Source organism: Argopecten irradians, chromosome 12 (assembly GCF_041381155.1).
Source record: "Argopecten irradians isolate NY chromosome 12, Ai_NY, whole genome shotgun sequence".
Taxonomy (NCBI): domain Eukaryota; kingdom Metazoa; phylum Mollusca; class Bivalvia; order Pectinida; family Pectinidae; genus Argopecten; species Argopecten irradians.
In genome coordinates this window covers 14,351,122-14,376,114 of record NC_091145.1, presented here as the reverse complement: position 1 = coordinate 14,376,114, position 24,993 = coordinate 14,351,122, and the positions used below count along the sequence as shown (strand labels likewise).

The window sequence follows — 24,993 nt, the reverse complement described above, 5'->3', positions numbered from 1 at the left end:
CAACACACACTACACAACCATACCCACACTACACATAGCTACAGGTAGTCAACCTATACTTAACAACACACTACACATAGCTACAGGTAGTCAACCTATACTTAACAACACACCTACACAACTACAACCTATACTTAACAACACACTACACATAGCTACAGGTAGTCAACCTATACTTAACAACACACTACACATAGCTACAGGTAGTCAACCTATACTTAACAACACACTACACATAGCTACAGTCAGTCAACCTACACACTACACATAGCTACAGGTAGTCAACCTATTCTTAACAACACACTACACATAGCTACAGGTAGTCAACCTATACTTAACAACACACTACACATAGCTACAGGTAGTCAACCTATACTTAACAACACACTACACATAGCTACAGGTAGTCAACCTATACTTAACAACACACTACACATAGCTACAGGTAGTCAACCTATACTGAACAACACACTACACAACAACACTCTACTAACACAACTACACTAGCTACAGGTAGTCAACCTATACTTAACAACACACTACACATAGCTACAGGTAGTCAACCTATACTTAACAACACACTACACACTAGCTACAGGTAGTCAACCTATACTTAACAACACACTACACATAGCTACAGGTAGTCAACCTATACTAACTTAACAACACACTACACATAGCTACAGGTAGTCAACCTATTCTTAACAACACACTACACATAGCTACAGGTAGTCAACCTATTCTTAACAACACACTACACATAGCTACAGGTAGTCAACCTATACTTAACAACACACTACACATAGCTACAGGTAGTCAACCTATACTTAACAACACACTACACATAGCTACAGGTAGTCAACCTATACTTAACAACACACTACACATAGCTACAGGTAGTCAACCTATACTTAACAACACACTACACATAGCTACAGGTAGTCAACCTATTCTTAACAACACACTAACATACATAGCTACAGGTAGTCAACCTATTCTTAACAAGAGGCCCAAGGGCCTTAACGGTCATCTGACTACCTTGGCAATAATCATATAGGAAATTAATTAGATATAGTGTCATGGTAGCCATCTTCGATTTGGGATCAACCAGAGATGTAACAACACTTTGTCGGAACCATGTCAGGATCATTTCATGCAAGTTTTAGCCAAATCGCACTGGTAGAACTTGAGAAGAAGTTCAAAATGTGAAAAGTTAACGCACGGCGGACGATGACGGACGAAACATGACGACTATAGGTCATCCTGACCCTTCGGGTCAGATGACCTAACAAGCCAACAAGCTCTCTCAGGCTGTGTTTGTCTGCAACAGTCATGACCATTGAAGGATATTCTAGGATATTAGGCAGAGGACAGAGTACCCAGAGAAAAAAACCATAGACCAGTTACTGTACCTTTCAAACTAGTAACCAAAGTGGTGGGCTTGAGGTAAGATATGTCAAGACATCTTCACAACTGGTTAATGTAGTGCCAACAAGCTCTCCTGTAGTAATTAAGTTATACACCGTGAGTTATTATAAGCTCTCTATTATAGCATCTATTTTACTCTGACCAGTACTCTTCCTATCAATCAAACAAGCTCTTTTTGGAAATGAGTTTTTTATTTTTATTTTCTTTGTATTATTAACATGTATAAATCTTTTGAAATTAAAATGTTTAGGGAAAGTATCTAGCTATCAATTGGTATGTATACCTGTACTCATACCTCTTGTGATGTACTTGTGTAAATATCTCCAGGACCAGAGACTAGCAATCCAATTTGATATTAAGTTTGGGTAGTCTCAGTGACATTACAACTAATTTCAGACTGTTTCCTGGCACTAGTTCCACATTAGAAGATAACAACAGTATTTGGAATGCTGAACAACTCCCACAATATTGCTTGTTGATTAGCTAACCAACACAAACTTTTATTGCTACAAAATAACCTTCAGAGAATTTTTTTTCATTTCTTTCCAATCCCACTTTCCAATTCTTTTCTCTGCCATTTTCTGAGTGTTATCAGGAAAAACAATTTCAGGTCTTATTGACAGTGTTCCCAGAAGTGCTGGCGTGCCAATTTACAAATCTACCCAGCGCTGGCGAGGTGCACTTAGGACAAATTAGGTACATTAACATCTTATATTGAACACAGAGGCCCATATTAAAAAGGTTTGGCTATGTAATATTGGGCAATTCTAGTCCAGACAAAATGAGAATGATTCACATCTAAAGGGTTATAATATTGGGTAAAGGGGGACAACTCCCAAACATACTCCCTTTCCAATAGCTCCTTTGGGCAAACAAAACTAGTAATTTGACAAACAGTAAATGAAATGCATATTGAATTCTGTTTGTAATTTCCCTTTTGATAAGATTGATATTACCTATTTCTTTATGTCACAGATTATAACACTTTCTGTTTCCTCATCTCAAAATTTATAAGAGTTAAATTTGTTTCCCTTTTTCCATTTTTGATATTGCAAAAATGATTGAAGTGAAAAACTATTCAATACATAAATTAATACACTATTTATCGGTTATTACATTCAAAAACATTAATTAATAACAATGACAATGTACCAGTAACACAAACACAGCTGTGACAATGTACCTGTAACTTATATACAGGTGTGACAATGTACCTGTAACTTATATACAGGTGTGACAATGTACCTGTAACTTATATACAGGTGTGACAATGTACCAGTAACTTATATACAGGTGTGACAATGTACCTGTAACTTATATACAGGTGTGACAACGTACCTGTAACTTATATACAGGTGTGACAATGTACCTGTAACTTATATACAGGTGTGACAATGTACCTGTAACTTATATAAAGGTGTGACATTGTACCAGTAACACAAACACAGCTGTGACAATGTACCTGTAACTTATATACGGGTGTGACAATGTACCTGTAACTTATATACAGGTATGACAATGTACTTGTAACTTATATAAAGGTGTGACATTGTACCTGTAACTTATATACAGGTGTGAAATATACCTGTAACTTATATACAGGTGAGACATTGTACCTGTAACTTATAAAACAGGTGTGACAATGGACCTGTAACTTATATACAGGTGTGACAATGTACCTGTAATTTATATACAGGTGTGACATTGTACCTATAACTTATTTATAGGTGTGACAATGTACCTGTAACTTATATACAGGTGTGACATTGTACCTGTAACTTATATACAGGTGTGACAATGTACATTTAACTTATATACAGGTGTGACAATGTACCTGTAACTTATAAACAGGTGTGACAATGTACCTGTAACTTATATAAAGGTGTGACATTGTACCTGTAACTTATATGCAGGTGTGACATTGTACCTGTAACTTATATAAAGGTGTGACAATTTACCTGTTACTTATAAACAGGTGTGACAAACCTGTAACTTATATACAGGTGTGACAATGTACCTGTAACTTATAAACAGGTGTGACAAACCTGTAACTTATATACAGGTGTGACAATGTATAATTTGTGGTAACCTTGATAAGGCATAGACTACTATGACTGAAGTCAATCAAGCCCTCTTATTGTGTGATTGTAGTATTTTAAAGATATATGGTAAAACTCTGTTATAACGATCCTCTTGGGACCACAAAGATAACTTCGTTATAAGCATACATATTATAGATACATTTTAGGTTCATTGGGGAATGAGAATTACTACGTTATAACCATGAACTCGTTGTTAGAGTGTTTGTTATAAACATGTTTTACTATACATCGTAGTTTGATCCTTTTTTCCATCCTGTAGCTGTAAGATGTCCTATACAGAGTTACATTTCATACCATGAATGTAAGCTCTTTTTTCCTTTTTGAGAAAAAAAACCCAGATAAAGTTTAAGATACACTTACCTTCACGTGAGTTATTTGATGAAGAATTAAAAAAAGTCCACTTTTTAAAAATCCATCTCACATCAGAATGAAATAATGAATACACATACTGACATTGACACAGTTAAATCCAAATCAGCGTCTAACAAGAATTAAAACTGTTGATCTTTCTAATTTCCTGTCCAGAAGATCAGGTATTCATTGATCACATGAAGAATCTGAAAAAGAAATAAATTCTAATTCTCAATATGCTTCATATAATTTCAAAGGTTGTCAAATACTATGTCAGCTACTTGTGAAAGACTTTTGAGAATGAACTACATTCCTGACACTAAATATGAAGAAAAAAATTCTATGAAAACATTTCAAACAGTTTTTCCCCAGGGTCACATAACACAACTTTTAACAACAGAACTACTAAACAGTGTGCCATATCCACACACACATACTGTGTGCAGCCGAGGTAACAAATACACTTAGTTTGACAATATCAAACAAACAGTTTCAGCCTCTGTACCTCGTATCTCAGCCTCCGTACCTCAGCACCTGTACCAGATGGACTCCATACCAGCTCCGTAAGACAAGATACCCTAAATGAGCTTTGGCCTTTGCATATCTCCCAGGAATTTATCCTTTTCACTAATACTATTTTGTTATCTGGCGTTTTGTCTTCCTACAGAACAAACGCCATCAATTTGTGGGACTGCGATGTTTTTGTTTCTCTGACAGAGTGTCGGTTTACTATCAGTAGATCGCTTTGCCTCCAGTAGCTGTTAACACACCACTATACGACCATGTTCCCATTTTGATGTAATTGTTTCAAATCTGTTTTTTCATCTCCTCAAATATTTATGACCATACTTTATCCAAGGCTACGTGTTGCAAGTTGTTCTTAAGTACTTTATATCAGTGAATGCCCAGCCTGAATGTCACTCTATCAAATCTCAAACATTTTGAAATCTGATAAAAATTCTGGGTGATGATGATTTATGTAAAATATAAAGGTCGACATGTTGAGTCGGTGTTTGATCTTGTAGAGAGAGCATAATCCCCTGTCTCACCACGACACTTGATTTATGTAAATTACTAAAGGTCGACACTTGATTTATGTAAATTACTGAGGTCATCACTCAGTATGTGCCACTTCTAATCATTTTGATGCACATATTTAAAGAATGGGGTTATATATTTTAATTCCACTGCATCGTTTGTGACATGTACTAGACCCCCCGCTGTCGACCCCTCACCACCTGTTGTTGAAGTGTAGGACATTAAAACCATTGCTCATTGCACTATGAAGTTTTTTTTATTGTTGGGGAAGGGAGGAGATTATCGGGACTTGGGGTGTGATGTATTCCAGTCATGGTGACCTGCCGATTTTATATCCTGCCCTGGTTACCTCAATATGTTCTCAGCTTATACCCTAGAGAGTTAGAAAGGGAAGTTAAAGAAGAGGCTGATGGAGTGTAACTCTCCTTACAGGTGAAAGATTATTATTATCTGTCATTTAAAGGGATATACAACAAGTGTGACAATTACCTGTAATTAGAAGTACAGGTGTGACATGTACCTGTAACTTTAACAAAGGTGTGACATTGTACAATTATCATAAAAATAACATTTTACCTGTAAGCTAGCCAGCTTGACATCTAGCTATAAGTTATACATGTAAACAATGTTTTGTAAGTTTTTTCTACAGCAGTGTCAAGGCTGTAACTTTATTTACAGGATGAAAGTATTTACCAAAATAGGGTCTGAAAAACTCAAGACAAGGGCTTCCAAAAAATAAAGTGTCATGATACCATGTAACTTATATTCACAGACAATTTATCACTGTAAGCTTAGTATACAGGATGTAAAGACATTGTTACCTGTTTTAATTTATAAACAATGACAAGAACTGAAAACTTTTTAAGGATGTGAAATGTACAGTTTAACTAAAATTTGACAGGTGTAAATGTTTACCTCATTGGGTTGACAAAAAACTTAAGATATAAGGTGTTGATAATTCATCTGTAAATATACAGGTCATTTCATATTTACCTGTAAATTATAAATGTGTGATGTCAGAAACTAAAACCAGCCATTTCAGCCCTGCAATCATTATACAGGTGGACAATGCATAAACAGATTTACAGGGGACAATGTACCTTCCTTATAAGATTTAACAATTGTGACTTACCTGTAACTTGTCACGAGGTGTGAAAGTCCTGTAACTTATAAAATCCATGTGACATATGTAAAAAATTACAGGTGAATACATTGGATTTGAAAATTGACAATGTAATGATAACTTATATACATGTGACATTTGTACCTAACAAGAACTTATAAAATGTGACAATACCTGTAACTATAAAATGTTGTGACAGTGTATTTTGTCATGAAGAATCTGAAAAACAAATGTAAATAATACAGGTTGACAATCCACATAAAGGTATGTAATCTTGAAAAGTTACCATAAAATTAGGAAGAAGTCAACAACCTGACACTTATTGTGAGAAAAAAAAATCAATGAAATACTTCAAACAGTATTTTAGACAACGATGTTTGCATGTTGTAACAGGTTATAACATAAAACCTTAGATAATTTTAGGTTTTTGAAGTGAGAATTTTTGTAAAACATGACTGTTGTCAGATTACACTTGTTTAAACAATCAATTTGTACTAAATGTAGTTCAGCCAATGTTGTCATCATTGTTCATAAACCTCATGTATATACAGATTTACTCATACCATGAAAGTAAACAAGATAATTTGAGTTTTACAAACACAAATAAAATCCCAGAATTTATCCTTTTCAGTAATAACTTTTGTTATTTGATTTTGTCTAAAAATAACCTACAGAACAAACCGCCACAATTTGTCGGACTGCGAAATTTTTTCTCTGACAGAGTGTTGGGTTTAAATAAAGTAGATCGCTTTGATCAAGTTAAAATTAGAAACACTTTGGACATTTCCTATCCAGACTGTTTTGTCATTTTGATGTAATTTGTTTCATGAATTGAATCAGTGAAATAAAAATATTTTAATATTTCCAATCCTTTTTCATACAATTTTTTTTCTTATAATAATTTCACTAAAGTGTTTGATGGAGGAGTTTACTACATTCCAAACACTAAATTTTGAAGAAAAAATTCTATTTAATGTACTTTATATCAAACACCCAAAGGGTCACTTATCAACACAACCATTTTTAAAATTTTGAATCTGATAATGCCAAAATTATGTTTCCACTTTCATAACGACATTGATGATGTAAAATATACAAGGTCTTGAAGGAGGAGAAGGATTTAAATGTAAAATTGTAGAGAGATGCATTTGCCTTTGACCTGATCTCACCACCACTCAGTCCCTTGGGATTTCCAAAACAACTGACCCACTGATTTAAAATTAAAGACTTTGGTTAATATCTTCAGAATTGTGCCATTCTAATTATTTTGAAATCTGTTTTGTCATTTCCTACAGAACAAAAGATTTGTTGGATGGAGGGTTAATACATTTTGATTCAATTAGTGTGGTTTATTCAGTGCATGCTTTGGGGCCTCCAGTAGCTGTTAACAGGGCTACCACCTGTTCCCATTTTGACTAATAAAACCTTCATTGCATGTTTTTTCATTCCCTAAAATATAACTAATCCATCCAAGGAATTTATCGTGTTGGAGGAAATTTTAAAACTATTTCATGGTGACAGAAGGGAATGAAATAAGAGAGGGGTACGGAATTTTTGAAGGAGTTTTAACATGAAAATACTTCTAAAATTAAGAGTAAAATTATGGAGACTCTTTGGGTAACTGGAAATATCATGGGGATACTTTGGGTGACTAATATCATGGGGACTTTTTGGGTGACAAGTAATAACATGGGGACTTTTTGGGTGACAAGTAATAACATGGGGACTTTTTGGGTGACAAGTAATATCATGGGGACTTTTTGGGTGACAAGTAATATCATGGGGGGACTTTTTGGGTGACAAGTAATAACATGGGGACTTTTTGGGTGACAAGTAATATCATGGGGACTTTTTGGGTGACAAGTAATATCATGGGGACTTTTTGGGTGACAAGTAATATCATGGGGACTCTTTTGGTGACAAGTAATATCATGGGGACTTTTTGGGTGACAAGTAATATCATGGGGACTCTTTGGGTGACAAGATAGATCATGGAGACTCTTTGGGTGACAAGAAAGATCATAGAGACTCTGGGTCACAAGCAATATCATGGAGACTCTTTGGGTGACAAGCAATATCATGGGGACTCTTTGGGTGACAAGTAATATCATGGAGACTCTTTTAGGGGATGCGGGGAGGTAAAATCATGAGGTTCTTTAATTTAAATGTAATGTAAAAACATGAAAGATCTGAAATTGGTAAGCTTGCTAAAATTTCTAAAGGGTATTCTAAAACTAAATTTAAAATAAATTGAAATTAGTAACTGTGAAAGATAGTTGGTTTATAGTATTTGAAATGTTTGAAATGAAGTGAAACAGAACACTGGTGATAATGGAAGGCTCTCCTTCCAGGAGACATGAAGATTCCATTTAATTCTACAAACATTCTCGTATAAAGCTTGTACAATATATTTACCTACAAGAAAGTGATATTAGAATTAGAAGTAACATTTACAGATTTCTTCAACAAAGGTGTGGGGCGTACAATTATCATAAAAATAATCATTTTAGTCTGTTAGCTAGCTAGCTTATCCATCTAGCTATAAAGTCATCTGTAAATAATGTTTTGTTATTGTTTTCTTTGCAGGTCAAGGCAAGATTTACGATGAAGATTTACCAAAATATTTCTCACAAAAATTCAAGGGCTTCCAAAAAGTCATGCCAGTTAATTAAATTCCCTATCATTTCACATTAATGCTTACTGCAGAAAGAATTGAGCATTCCTGTAGGAAAATGGAACAGGTAATAGATGGTACATGTATATAGAGAAACAGGACAGAGAGAGAGACAGACAGCTACTGAAGGTTTCTATACATCTCCCCAGCTGTTTACATATAAACAACTCTAATTTGACATTAAACCTGTTTGAAGATGTTCGGTGGTGTTAATTAAGCTAAAATCATTAATCATTATATACACGATGGAGTAATGCATCTATCAGTTGCACAGAAGACAACTTATATATGTTTTTTTGAAATGTGTGAAATGCACTAGGGAAATAAATCTTAAAATCCCTTGGAAAACTGCACTATGAGTCTGGTCTGGTCTTGGTTTTAATTTGCTAGACGACTTATTAACAGTGAAGCCTGATAATGTATATACCGTCTGTATGTGATGTGTGTTTGCATGAAGAAGCTGCAGTATACTTCCTGTTGTATAATAGCACAAGTCTTCCACTACATCAGTGAGAAATCCCGACAGTGACAACAAGTAGCACACCCCATCTGGTCATATGCAACTCTAAAAACCAAAGTCTGTACACCAGTTATTTATACCGGTCAAAATGTTCATGATTTTAACTAAAAATCAGAAAGATAATTTGAGAGGTTTTGTAGCTATCTGCAAATAAGGGTATGATTCAATCATTTCTCAACATTTCATAGTTCAAATTTTTGCAATCATAGCAATGTGCTGCATAAATTGTGAAAATATCATCTCTAGGAAAATATCCAGCTTGCTACAGTAATTCAGTTGAACTTGCAGATTCACTTTGAACAGACTTACTATCTACCATCAATTGATAAACCAAATCTGATTCACATGCAAGTTTGTCAGGTGATGTAGAACCATGGAATATGACTACATAGAATCAAGAGTTGATGAGATACAGAGTTGTCTCCCTAATTCACTAACTTGCATGCAAATTTATCAGAGTTATAAGAAGGAAAAGATAGTAATTAATGAAGTGATTAAGCCTGTTTCATACAAAAACATCTAACTGATAAAGATCTTTGTGAGAAATGATTTATTTCAGTAATCATAACATTGTTGATCTATTAAAGCATGAACATAGATTTAGTGTGGTCACCATAGCAACCATCATTTCATCCACATGTCCGCCATATTCCAAAACACGCCTCAAAAAAATGTTTGCCTAAAATTGTGATATCATTAATTACTTCAAAAACTGGGGAAATAGCGATTGATTAAGTCTGGTTTGTCACTGTCAATAAGTGTATCGCTGCAGGCTTAAAAACACAAGCTGATTCGCAGCAATTACAGAGGCATGCTACCATGTCTTGAAATTCTTTAGCAGAGATAAAAGTGAAATCGACAGAACATCGTTTGGCACTTAACGCCTGACAAAGGTACACAATGTACGAATTAAGGTGTTACATATACAGCCACTTGAGTGCAGCGCCATCTACGTAATCGGCCAGGTGTGCATACATATCACACCTGTAGCTAATATAATATCTCCTCCTTCAATACCCTGAACTCTTCAACATGCTCAAGCATCTGTCAGGTAAATATATATCCTACATTTTACCTTATAATCCCCTAATTCAACACAGAAGAGGAAAAGACAAACATGTCAGGAGAATTTCTGCACATGACATGATGGTCAAGGGAGATAATTTACGAACAATTTAGTGCTCATGCACTACAAGATCACAATTTTTTTTGCACACTTAAATACATAACATTGTAGACATTGAGTTATAGTGATAATAACTGGATTTGAACCAAACAGATATTACACTTAAGACAGCAAAATGATCATGATACATTTTTTTTTAACTGATTTTTTCCCCTACAATTTTGTATTTCAATATCTTAAAGATGTTATACAGGATTTTATTGCTTAGAATGACATCAGATCATGTTCCAGATTTTTTACAAGACAGTCAAGATAATTTCTATAAATACCTCTTCATCTAAAACCGGAAATTGCGATATCTACTTACATGGATTTGCCATGTCTGAAGTCAGGAGCTTGATATACAGTAGACAGAAGTAACTCTCAGCCATCGTATCAGATGGCCAGTACACTGTATTGTAATAGTGGTCCAATGCCAAGAAATGATAACATAAACCTTATATATCACCCTTTCTGTGTAAGGATGTCTGGTCTAGTAAAGACTTTCATAACAATTTACATCATTCAATGGTAATACTAGATTATCTCCCTTTCAGTTTAGAATTGGAAATTCCTTATCCAGCTTTACTGCTAATTATTTCAGCATTTCTGCTAATTCTTTCCAAATCAAAACAAAATGAGCATTGTTCATTGTAATTATATATCTATTTAATAAGAAAGAACCAAAGGGTTCAAATTCACATTATCCTCATGATGATAATGCTATACTCCTAAAAAATTGCTTAAAATTTAGGGAAAGGGCAACTATATGCATATTGCTTGTGGCCCAATTCCCTTTGTCTTTAACATCTGACTATAAAATATTCTGGAATTAATTTAAAATTTGTATAAGAAGATATTTATTCCTTATAATTTTACGTTAGAAAATGGCCTTAATTGTATAACTGTGTTAACGTCAATTAAAATTCAATTTTCACGACAAAATGGTGTAGTGATGATTGGGTGGGGATGGTGTACAGTTTTGTATCCTTGCCGTATCTTTGCTCTAACTTTGCTTTATCCTTGCTCTATCCTCATAGTCTATCCTTGCTCTATGTTTGTTCAATCTTTGCTCTACTCTTGTTCTACCTTCACTCTATCATCATGCTCTATCCCTGCTATATCTTTGCACCTTTGCTCTATCTATGCTATATACTTGCTCTATCCTTGGTTCTATCTTTGCTCTACCTTTGATCTACCCTTGTTCTATCTTTGATCTACCCATGTTCTACCTTTGATCTACCCTTGTTCTATCTTTGATCTACCCTTGTTCTACCTTTGATCTACCCTTGTTCTACCTTTGATCTACCCTTGTTCTACCTTTGATCTACCCTTGTTCTACCTTTGATCTACCCTTGTTCTACCTTTGATCTACCCTTGTTCTACCTTTGATCTACCCCTGTTCTACCTTTGATCTACCCTTGTTCTACCTTTGATCTACCCTTGTTCTATCTTTGATCTACCCTTGTTCTACCTTTGATCTACCCTTGTTCTATCTTTGATCTACCCTTGTTCTATCTTTGATCTACCCTTGTTCTACCTTTGATCTACCCTTGTTCTACCTTTGATCTACCCTTGTTCTACCTTTGATCTACCCTTGTTCTACCTTTGATCTACCCTTGTTCTATCTTTGATCTACCCTTGTTCTACCTTTGATCTACCCTTGTTCTACCTTTGATCTACCCTTGTTCTATCTTTGATCTACCCTTGTTCTACCTTTGATCTACCCTTGTTCTACCTTTGATCTACCCTTGTTCTACCTTTGATCTACCCTTGTTCTACCTTTGATCTACCCTTGTTCTACCTTTGATCTACCCTTGTTCTACCTTTGATCTACCCTTGTTCTACCTTTGATCTACCCTTGTTCTATCTTTGATCTACCCTTGTTCTACCTTTGATCTACCCTTGTTCTACCTTTGATCTACCCTTGTTCTACCTTTGATCTACCCTTGTTCTACCTTTGATCTACCCTTGTTCTATCCTACCCTTGTTCTATCTTTGATCTACCCTTGTTCTATCTTTGATCTACCCTTGTTCTACCTTTGATCTACCCTTGTTCTACCTTTGATCTACCCTTGTTCTACCTTTGATCTACCCTTGTTCTATCTTTGATCTACCCTTGTTCTATCTTTGATCTACCCTTGTTCTATCTTTGATCTACCCCTGTTCTACCTTTGATCTACCCTTGTTCTATCTTTGATCTACCCTTGTTCTACCTTTGATCTACCCCTGTTCTACCTTTGATCTACCCTTGTTCTATCTTTGATCTACCCTTGTTCTATCTTTGATCTACCCTTGTTCAATCTTTGCTCTACCCTTGTTCTACCTTTGATCTACCCTTGTTCTACCTTTGATCTACCCTTGTTCTACCTTTGATCTACCCTTGTTCTACCTTTGATCTACCCTTGTTCTATCTTTGATCTACCCTTGTTCTACCTTTGATCTACCCTTGTTCTACTTTGATCTACCCTTGTTCTACTTTGATCTACTACCCTTGTTCTATCTTTGATCTACCCTTGTTCTACCTTTTACCTTGTTCTACCTTTGATCTACCCTTGTTCTATCTTTGATCTACCCTTGTTCTACCTTTGATCTACCCTTGTTCTACTTTGATCTACCCTTGTTCTACCTTTGATCTACCCTTGTTCTATCTTTGATCTACCCTTGTTCTACTTTATACCCTTGTTCTACCTTTGATCTACCCTTGTTCTATCCTTTGATCTACCCTTGTTCTACCTTTGATCTACCCTTGTTCTATCTTTGATCTACCCTTGTTCTACCTTTGATCTACCCTTGTTCTATCTTTGATCTACCCTTGTTCTATCTTTGATCTACCCTTGTTCTACCTTTGATCTACCCTTGTTCTATCTTTGATCTACCCTTGTTCTACCTTTGATCTACCCTTGTTCTATCTTTGATCTACCCTTGTTCTATCTTTGATCTACCCTTGTTCTACCTTTGATCTACCCTTTTCTACCTTTGATCTACCCTTGTTCTACCTTGATCTACCCTTGTTCTACCTTTTACCCTTGTTCTACTTTGATCTACCCTTGTTCTATCTTTGATCTACCCTTGTTCTATCTTTGATCTACCCTTGTTCTACCTTTGATCTACCCTTGTTCTATCTTTGATCTACCCTTGTTCTACCTTTGATCTACCCTTGTTCTACCTTTGATCTACCCTTGTTCTACCTTTGATCTACCCTTGTTCTATCTTTGATCTACCCTTGTTCTATCTTTGATCTACCCTTGTTCTACCTTTGATCTACCCTTGTTCTATCTTTGATCTACCCTTGTTCTATACTTGCTCTATCTTTGCTCTATCCTTGCATCTATCCATCCTTGATCTACATTTGTTCTATAATCATGCCTTATCCTTGCTTTATCTTTGCTCTATCTATGCTATATCCTTGTTCTATCCTTATTCTATCTTTGCTCTTTCTTTTCTCTACCCTTGCTCCATCTTTGCTTTATCCTTGTTCTATCTTTGTTCTATCTTTGATACATCCTTGCTCTACCCTTGCTCTACCTTTGCTCTATCATCATGCTCTATCCTTGCTATATCTTTGTTCTATCCTTGCTCTATCTTTGCTCTTTCATTGCTTTATCCTTGCTCTTTCTTTACTCCATCCTTGCTCTACCTTGCTCTACCTTGTATCATCATGCTCTATCCTTGCTTCTATCCTTGTTATATCTTTGCTCTATCATTGCTCTATCATTGCTTTACCCTTGCTCTATCCTCATGCTTTCCTTGCTCTATACCCACTTTATCTTTTCTCTATCCTTGTTCTATCTTTGCTCTATCCTTCCTGTATCCTTGCTATATCTTTGCTCTATCCTTGCTATATCAATGCTCTATCCTTGCTATATCATTGTTCTATCTTTCCTTACTTTATCCTTTTTTTTTACCTTGCTCTATCAATCCTTGCTCTATCATTGCTCTATCCTTGTTCTATTTTTGCTATATCCTTGCTTTATCATTGTTCTATCTTTCCTTGCTCTATCCTTTCTTTTACCTTGCTCTATCGATCCTTGCTCTATCGATCCTTGCTCTATCCTTGCTATATCTTTGCTCTTTGCTCGTACTTTAGTAATTCTGTCAGTGAAAAATGTATGATACCCACAGCTGAATTCCAACAAGTTATGAATATCAATTACTATTTCTCCTCATTATTCCTCAGATAGGTGTCATCACAACATGGATTACCTTAAAACCCATTCCTTTGAAACAAAGTTTAGATATACCTGCATATTTAGGTATGTTAGGGCTACCTATAATGAAGGACTTGGGTGATCTATAAAGTCTCCTAGCATAAAGAGGCCCTATACTAACGACAATACCCTAATGACTGATGTGGTTCTCAGGCCATCTGTGGACCTGGAGGAGTGACAACAGGTCAAACACATTCAGCCTCTGCAACTACTGGGACCTACATCATCAAGTCTAGTCAGCTTGAGACAAAAAAACATTCATATTACATTTACCTCCAAATCTCAACTTAAACACATTAAATGAAGCTATGAAATAATCAGACTCCCTTCCCCAAATTTTGCTTCTATAACAAACCCAATTTTAAAAGTTTGATATGCAATGGATGGAAAAATATCTGTAAACAAGAAGTCATGTTCTGTTAGATAAAGATAACAAATATTGAGATGTTGTTGGTATGTATACTGGAAGTATCTTGGCACATTAGATATGTATCTGTATATATAAGTTTACCACATATAAACAAATTGATCTACCCTTGTTCTACCTTTGATCTACCCTTGTTCTACCTTTGATCTACCCTTGTTCTACCTTTGATCTACCCTTGTTCTACCTTTGATCTACCCTTGTTCTACCTTTGATCTACCCTTGTTCTACCTTTGATCTACCCTTGTTCTACCTTTGATCTACCCTTGTTCTACCTTTGATCTACCCTTGTTCTACTTTGATCTACCCTTGTTCTACCTTTGATCTACCCTTGTTCTATCTTTGATCTACCCTTGTTCTACTTTGATCTACCCTTGTTCTACTTTGATCTACCCTTGTTCTATCTTTGATCTACCCTTGTTCTACCTTTGATCTACCCTTGTTCTACCTTTGATCTACCCTTGTTCTATCTTTGATCTACCCTTGTTCTACCTTTGATCTACCCTTGTTCTACTTTGATCTACCCTTGTTCTATTCTATCGTTGATCTACCCTTGTTCTATACTTGCTCTATCTTTGCTCTATCCTTGCATCTATCCATCCTTGATCTACATTTGTTCTATAATCATGCCTTATCCTTGCTTTATCTTTGCTCTATCTATGCTATATCCTTGCTCTATCCTTATTCTATTTTTGCTCTTTCTTTTCTCTAAACCCTTGCTCTATCTTTGCTTTATCCTTGTCCTATCTTTGTTTCTATCTTTGCTCTACCCTTGCTCTACCTTTGCTCTATCATCATGCTCTATCCTTGCTATATCTTTGTTCTATCCTTGCTCTATCTTTGCTCTCTCATTGCTTTATCCTTGCTCTTTCTTTACTCCATCCTTGCTCTATCCTTGTTTTATCCTTATTCTATCCTTGTTATATCTTTGCTCTATCTTTGCTCTATCATTGCTTTATTCTTGCTCTATCCTCATGCTTTCTTTGCTCTATACCCACTTTATCTTTTCTCTATCCTTGTTCTATCTTTGCTCTATATTTTCTCTATCCTTCCTGTATCCTTGCTATATCTTTGCTCTATCCTTGCTCTATTCTTGCTATATCATTGTTCTATCTTTCCTTACTTTATCCTTTTTTTTTACCTTGCTCTATCAATCCTTGCTCTATCATTGCTCTATCCTTGTTCTATTTTTGCTATATCCTTGCTTTATCATTGTTCTATCTTTCCTTGCTCTATCCTTTCTTTTACCTTGCTCTATCGATCCTTGCTCTATCGATCCTTGCTCTATCCTTGCTATATCTTTGCTCTTTGCTCGTACTTTAGTAATTCTGTCAGTGAAAAATGTATGATAGCCACAGCTGAATTCCAACAAGTTATGAATATCAATTACTATTTCTCCTCATTATTCCTCAGATAGGTGTCATCACAACATGGATTACCTTAAAACCCATTCCTTTGAAACAAAGTTTAGATATACCTGCATATTTAGGTATGTTAGGGCTACCTATAATGAAGGACTTGGATGATCTATAAAGTCTCCTAGCATAAAGAGGCCCTATACTAACGACAATACCCTAATGACTGATGTGGTTCTCAGGCCATCTGTGGACCTGGAGGAGTGACAACAGGTCAAACACATTCAGCCTCTGCAACTACTGACCTACATCATCAAGTCTAGTCAGCTTGAGACAAAAAAACATTCATATTACATTTACCTCCAAATCTCAACTTAAACACATTAAATGAAGCTATGAAATAATCAGACTCCCTTCCCCAAATTTTGCTTCTATAACAAACCCAATTTTAAAAGTTTGATATGCAATGGATGGAAAAATATCTGTAAACAAGAAGTCATGTTCTGTTAGATAAAGATAACAAATATTGAGATGTTGGTATGTATACTGGAAGTATCTTGGCACATTAGATATGTATCTGTATATATAAGTTTACCACATATAAACAAATTGTCTTCTCTGTATCAGACCTGGAGGCGATCACTGGTCCAAAAAGATATACGTTTTCTGGTTACTCTTGTCTGAACATCTCAAATTTTAATGGTGAGGTGGAGCAAGATATTGATTCAATGATATTCCCAGTATGTTGTATCTCAATGGAGATATATGGTGTATACCATGTAATTTCACAGTGATTCATGGCTTGTGAAACCTACTCCAATATTTTCAACTAAATAGGTGAACAAAAGTTGTTTCAAGAAATAAAGGCGAATGTTCCAACTACAATAAAATACTTACCTATCAATCCTTTTTCCAGTTTTATGAATGTTTATAAACAATGCTGATTTAAAAAAATGGCTTTCCTTGCTACCCAGATGGATTTGTCGGGACCATGTCAGGATCATTTCATGCAAGTTTCAGCCAAATCGCACCAGTAGAACTTGAGAAGAAGTTCAAAATGTGTTTTCAAGATGGCGGCTGTGGCGGCCATCTTGGATTTTGGATTGACCCGAAAAATAAAAACACTTTGTAGGGACCATGTCAGGATCATTTCATGCAAGTTTCAGCCAAATCGCACCAGTAGAACTTGAGAAGAAGTTCAAAATGTGTTTTCAAGATGGCGGCTGTGGTGGCCATCTTGGATTTTGGATTGACCCGAAAAATAAGAACACTTTGTAGGGACCATGTCAGGATCATTATATGCAAGTTTCAGCCAAATCACACCAGTAGAACTTGAGAAGAAGTTCAAAATGTGTTTTCAAAATGGCGGCTGTTACGGCCATCTTGGATTTCGGATCAACTCGAAAAATAAGAACACTTTGATGGGACCATGTCAGGATCATTTCAGGCAAGTTTCAGCCAAATCGCACCAGTAGAACTTGAGAAGAAGTTCAAAATGCGAAAAGTTAACGCACGGTGCATGGCGGACGACGACGGACGAAACATGACGACTATAGGTCATCCTGACCGTTCGGGTCAGATGACCTAATACAACAAATACTATATTTCTCAAAGGATCATTTAAACAAAGGTGCCAGGTTCCCAAGATGGAGCAAAGCCAGAGTACCATGAGATAAACCACCAGGTAACAGTCAGTACTTGATAACTTGTGGGCCTCATTCATAACTAGGAAGAAAAATGTTGAAAAACTTTTAGCACTTATCTACCATGACTTCATGTTAACAGACATCATCAGGCCATTGCAAAAGAAGAATCAAAATCTTCAGGCCATTGCAAAAGAAGAATCAAAATCTGATGTTCTGGTTATTTTTGCTATTGTTACTATTGCATAGCTTGCTGCTGGTCTGCCTAATGTAATTCATGTAACCTAAATGACCATCCTAACAACAAGTTAAGTAGTATAAGTAACAAGAGATCCCAGAGGGATCTTGGCGCCCACCAAAGAATGATCTATATCTGACAAAGGAAAGATGGATCTTTTCTCTACTTTTTAAACTTTTTTAAACATACTACATATAAAATTTGAGACAGATCGCTTCAGTACCTTTTGAGAAATAGCGGTAACAAACTTCAACTATCAAAATCCAAGATGACTCCTTGGTGGCCATCTTGTTGATAAATCATTCAATACTTTCTGAGAAATAGCGATAACAAACTTAGAATATCAAAATCCAAGATGGTCTTGTTGAACGATCGGTCCCAAATCACAATATGCACAACTAGGGCCCTCGGGGAACCTACATATGAATTTTGAGACAGATCCCCTCAGTACTTTCTGAGAAATAGCGATAACAAACTTTGAATAACAAAATCCAAGATGGCTGCCTGGCGGCATCTAGTTGACCGATCGGTCCCAAAATACAATATGCACAACTAGGTCCCTAGGGGAACCTATATATAAAATTTGAGACAGATCCCTTCAGTACTATCTGAGAAATAGCGATAACAAACTTTAACTATCAAAATCCAAGATGGCGGCCTGGCGGCCATCTTGTTCACCAATTGGTCCAAAAATGCAATATGCACAACTAGGGCCCTAAGGGAACCTACATATTAAATTTGAGAAAGATCCCTTCAGTACTTTTTGAGAAATAGGGATATCAAACCTTAACTATCAAAATCCAAGATGGCCGCCTGGCGGCCATCTTGTTTTTCCTATCAGCCTAAAAATCTGTATGGCACAACTAGGGACCAAGGGTAACCTCCTTGTGAAGTTTGAACAAAATCCCTTCAGTAGTTCTCAAGAAATATCGATAACAAACTTCAACTGCCAAAATCAAAGATGGCTGTCTGGCGGCCATCTTGTTTTTCCGATCAGCCTCAAAATCTGTATGGCACAACTAGGGACCAAGGGTAACCTCCATGTGAAGTTTGAACAAAATCCCTTCAGTAGTTCTCAAGAAATATTGATAACAAACTTCAACTGCCAAAATCAAAGATGGCTGCCTGGCGGCCATCTTGTTTTTCCGATCAGCCTCAAAATCTGTATGGCACAACTATGGACCAAGGGTAACCTCCATGTGAAGTTTGAACAAAATCCCTTCAGTAGTTCTCAAGAAATATCGATAACCAACTTCAACTGCCAAAATCAAAGATGGCTGCCTGGCGGCCATCTTAATTTTCCGATCAGCCACAAAATCTGTATGGTACAAATATGGACCAAGGGGACCCTCCATGTGAAGTTTGAACAAAATCCCTACAGTGGTTTTTAAGAAATAGTGATAACAAGCATTGTTTACCGACGGACGACGGACGACGGACCACGGACGCAGGGCGATTTGAATAGCCCACCATCTGATGATGATGGGCTAAAAATCTGCTCCATTGTGTTGGATGTTAATTCTCTGTACTTTAATCCAAAAACAGCCGAGCTCTGAGTCCACACAAATCAAATTATGTGACAATGCTTTGACACTTTCCAGCAGTTTCAGCATGCAGTCCTTAAAGTCTAACTTAATCGCTGCACGTTTTATGTACTTCTCATAAAACTTCTCTTAAATCATTTGAAAATCAAAATCACATTTCACAACGGACTTCAACAGTGAAGAAAATTTTATAGAAATCTTTCTGTGGTCTTCTTTATTTCATTTTAGAGCCATATGGTGGACAACATAAATCACAAATATCAAATGGACAGTAATGTACACAGAAAGAAATTTTCAATCAAACTGTAGCAAGCAATAACGCAAATCTTTCTCTGATAAAGGAGCAAAAAACTGGAAAAGAAAACAGACCTAAAGTTCTACAAAACGCCTGTTTCAAGTCTCCTCTGATGAACGTGAGAAATGTCTTATGGGAAAGTATCGAGTAGAGTGCTATAGAGATGTCTTGTATCAGAAATATATCTAAATGTATCAGCTATAAAGGTCTTAATGAAATTACAACACAATTTACTTTGGTTCTATATCGGAGGAAATATTGAACAAAGTGGTTTTATAGTAAATCTTGATTACACATAGAGAGCCGTTTCTCTCCTCACTAAATTCTTCATCCTGTCATTTCAAACGTCCCCGCAGACACAATTTCCTGGCAACAAAGCAAAGCCCCGATCTGAAAGACTGTTTATGAGATGAATTACAATAGTTATGACATTATCAATAATATACCATGCCCCATATACTGCTTCCATTAATATCACCTAGAAACATTCAGATGATTCCGTTTTTATGGGACACATTTTTCTGGTATTGTCTCCGTTCTGACATTATCAAAGGAAAAATGTCTACTGCTCAAAACAGATGAAAAGAATAAATAAAGTACAAGTAACTTGTCTGATATTAAAACTAAAACAAAAATTCCATAAGCTTTATTCTATTTTTACTTTCAGGTTAGTAACCTTTTTGCATTTAGTGATTGAGTTTTACTTCCTGCTCAAACGTGGAGCAAACTAACAATACCGTTACTGTAGATGTTGTTAGACAATAAAAGACGACTCGGAGAAACTCTACGAAATATATCCCTAGAGAACATCATTGTTATGTATAGCAATGTATTTTACCTGTGATAATCCAAACTCATATCTGTTATTACGCATGTAAATCGGTCATGTATACTCGCAGCCACATTAGTCTGGATTTAATGGCAGAGGTGACATCACAAAGCCACAAGAACAGAGCTAAATGGAGACAAAAAGAACTTACATCACATTCTCAACAGAGTCCTCTCACCATATACATGTACAGATTTCCAGGAAAGGTCGTAAAAAATTATCCAAAAATTTACATATCCTGGAGACAGACGAAAGCCTGTATTAGCGGCTTTTGAGTCCTGGATCTTCCCAAGATACCTTGTTGCTTGTAAGTAGATGACCTTGAGTAAGCTGTAATTTTTGGTGCTGAAAGCAGCATCTATATGTATCACAGTTTAGTATGTTATAAGATTACCTAGCTATTTGTCAAATCCAAGGTTGGAAAGCATTAGCAATATGAAACTTCTCAAGGCCTCTGGTAAAAGGATATCACACACTATAATTATATAAAGTATAGCTTCTAGCAAGTTTAAATCTGGTATGCGAGCATTTCAGAATCATTTTTATATCAAACATAATATCTTGATCCACATGATTCAATAAACTCCAAAAACATGAAATTGATAGAAATATAGCTTATTTTGAATATCTTGACCTATTTATCTTACTTAAAGCTTTTAAATTTGAAACTTCTATCAACAAAAATAATCAATTCAAATTCAAAATCATATAGTGAAGGTCAATGTAAGCAAATTAAAGACTTTTAATGAAACGTTCTCAAGTAGAAAACAAAATGATAATACAAGGGCCCAATGAGCCGAATCTCTCACCTGCTATCTGGTAATCATGGTTTATACTTAAGAAATAGGAGAGTGAATAAGAATTTATATCATGCCCCAGCACATCAGAGGCCCAATATCAGGTCTTGACACTTCACAATTATCGCCTTTTTGACCACTGTGACCTTGAGCGAAGATCAAGGTCATTCATTTGAAAAAACTTGGTAGCCCTGTATCTGAGTATGTCACAGGCCCAATATCAGGTCCCTTGGCCCCTTGGGTATAAAGAAGAAGTGGTTTAAAGATTTTTGCGTATTTGTCCCCATACGACCTTGAATGAAGGTCAAGGTCATTCATTTGAACAAATTTCATAGCCCTACACCCCAACATGTCACAGGCCCAATATCAGGTCCCTAGGCCTCATTTTTATTAAGAAGTTGTATTAAGATATTTCAACCTATTTGACCCTGTGACCTAAAATGAAAGTCAAGGTCATTTATTTGAACTTGGTAGCCCTGTATCCCATAATGCTACAGGCCCAATATCAGGTACACAACGCCTCTTTGTTATTAAGAAGAAGTTAGTTAAAGAGTTTCACCTATTTGAGGGGGGGGGGGGGGGGGGGGAGTTTCACCTATTTGACCCTGGACCTTGAATAAAAGTCAAGTCCTAAACATTACCAAAATCTACAGAATTTATTTTTATGTGAGAGGGAAAAAAAGTTATTTTTGACACACAGGTTATTATTTTCACGTTGTCACTCTATCATGGAATTAAAGCACATTTTTCATCAGTAATTAATCATATTGTGGTGATGAAACTGTAACATTGCTTTTAACTTTCCAGTCTGTAACCTTTTGATCTGCAGAGGAATAAAATGCTGTTTTTTTCTTATCTCCTATCAAACCTTGGGCTGTACACAATATTGTGCTTTCGAAGAGAGGAGAGTTCCAATAAGTTGAGCTATATCATACATTTCATACAGAACTCGTAAATGTTGACACCAACAATGGAAAGAATCAACCACACAGACATGAACAGCTGATTGGAAGCGATAAAAGTCCTCATAAAAGTCACTCCATGTAAAACTGTCTTATCATCCCTCAATACATTCAAATCAAACTGGCAGCCATTAAAACACACGTCATGTTATCAAATCTCAGCGTCAATCCAAGGATAAAACAGACTTTTTTTCTTTTTTTTTTTTGTGAACATAACATATAACTAGAACAGTTTAAAAGTGTGGGATCAATGACTTCACCTTGAGGTACACATTTGAATGTTTAACATATTCACCCCTTAAGTTTTATAATAAACTGCTCCAGCTTTAGTTTTGGGGGTGTTTAAAATGAATCTTCAGGGGTGAAGGCATGAGTAAAAACACTATCTTGTCTTCTGACAGTTTGGTCTGCATCTAACGATATTTAAAGGTAATTCAGATACAATTCAAGATGGGCACAGTGATGTTCTTTGCAGGAATTATTTCATTGGTTTGGCCACGGGACTGGTATAGTTGCTGTGCTCAGTAATAAGGACATGTGTATTGGTCTAACTTTCAAATCTTTTATTTCTAAGTCACAGAACTAGTCTACCACCTGTGGTTTTGGCATAAAAACATGACAAGACGAAAGTTACTAGGAATTATACTTCTGACCTTCATACCTGAAAAGCGTTCATATATGTATATATTTTAACTTAAAGAAGCAAATTTGGTAAAGATGCTTTGTAGTAAGTTTGAGCTGATCAACAGCATTTAAATACATTTCCAAACAGTGAAATCTTGACCTTTGATCCTCAAGGTCTATTGATAGTATTGATGGTGACATTAGAGGTCTGTCTACAACAAAGGGACTCTTCCTTCTGTGTGTTGTGGGACTCCTAATGAAGGTTTTCAATAGATCATTGAATAACAATACTTAAATCAACCAACTGATGTTTGAATGTATCATACCATTATCCGATAAGTTGTTGCCTATCATAGTTCTAGAATTCCATGGTTTTCTAGAACTCAGATGGATGTATAAGGAACAACTCAATTCATCTAATTAAAGTCCTGTGAATAATTTTATGCTCCACAAACTTCTACAATTTCTTGATGATTGTACTATTTCCTATATTTTCACAGCTTTGTCTTATCTTTCTGTATGAGTAGACATTTCTGAATGGCTCTGCCACCTTCCTCGGTTATTTGATGAGTAATCCTAAAACCGTCAGCAATTCTGACAACATTTTCCTCTCACTTCTCAACATTGGTGCGACACATTAGTCCAGGTTTGATGAAGTATTCACAAAATATGGATGTGGCCTGTTTTTATTTTCCTACCAAGATCAAGAATGATGAGTGGAGCATTTGACACCAGCTTTCATTTCTTCTATAGAGCTGCCTCATAATTGATTGACTGACAACACTATCACATGTCAATTTTGATGAAAAGTTTTCGATATCTTGTCAACATCTTTAAAAGGGAAGAAGATAAAAATAATTAAAGAAATTTCCAGAAAGATACTAAAGAAACTGGCATTTTGAGGTATTAAGCATGACATTCGCTTGAGTGAACACAATGCTGGAAGTAACTATTATGCCAAGATAGCAAGGATTGGCAGGAATCAAATAGCTATTACACACGATCATACTAACATGTGAAGCATTTCACAACCTTAAATCTTTATTTTCATTTTTTTCTTTATTTAAATTATCTTCAAAATTTAATAATTACAAGGCAAATAAAAGTCAAAAATACATCTGGGGTCTCAGGAGATAAAAGGGTAGGGCAGGGAATAAGGTTAGACAGGGAATAAGGTTGGGCAGGGGATAATATTGGGCAGGGGATAAAGTTGGGCAGGGGATAAGGTTGGGCAGGGGATAAGTTTGGGCAGGGGATAAGGTTGGGCAGGGGATAAGGTTGGGCAGGGGATAAGGTTGGGCAGGGGATAAGGTTGGGCAGGGATAAGTTGTGCAGGGGATAAGGTTGTGCAGGGGATAAGGTTGGGCAGGGGATAAGGTTGGGCAGGGGATAAGGTTGGGCAGGGGATAAGTTTGGCAGGGGATAAGGTTGGGCAGGGGATAAAGTTGGCAGGGGATAAGGTTGGGCAGGGGATAAGGTTGGGCAGGGGATAAGGTTGGGCAGGGGATAAGGTTGGGCAGGGGATAAGGTTGGGCAGGGGATAAAGTTGGGCAGGGGATAAGGTTGGGCAGGGGATAAGTTTGGGCAGGGGATAAGGTTGGGCAGGGGATAAGGTTGGGCAGGGGATAAGGTTGGGCAGGGGATAAGGTTGGGCAGGGGATAAGGTTGGG

At 36.3% G+C, this 24,993-nt stretch overlaps 1 protein-coding gene across 3 annotated transcripts in view; it reads right to left on the bottom strand.

Moving 5' to 3' along the window:
- The window catches only part of LOC138304776 (neuroglian-like), a 284,534-nt gene that overhangs the window by 186,403 nt on the left and 73,138 nt on the right, over positions 1-24,993 (bottom strand). For all 3 annotated transcript variants that reach the window (XM_069245044.1, XM_069245045.1, XM_069245046.1), the window contains exon 3: positions 3,891-4,087. The gene's annotated coding sequence lies outside the window, so the exon portion shown is untranslated. The remainder of the gene's footprint in view (positions 1-3,890; positions 4,088-24,993) is intronic.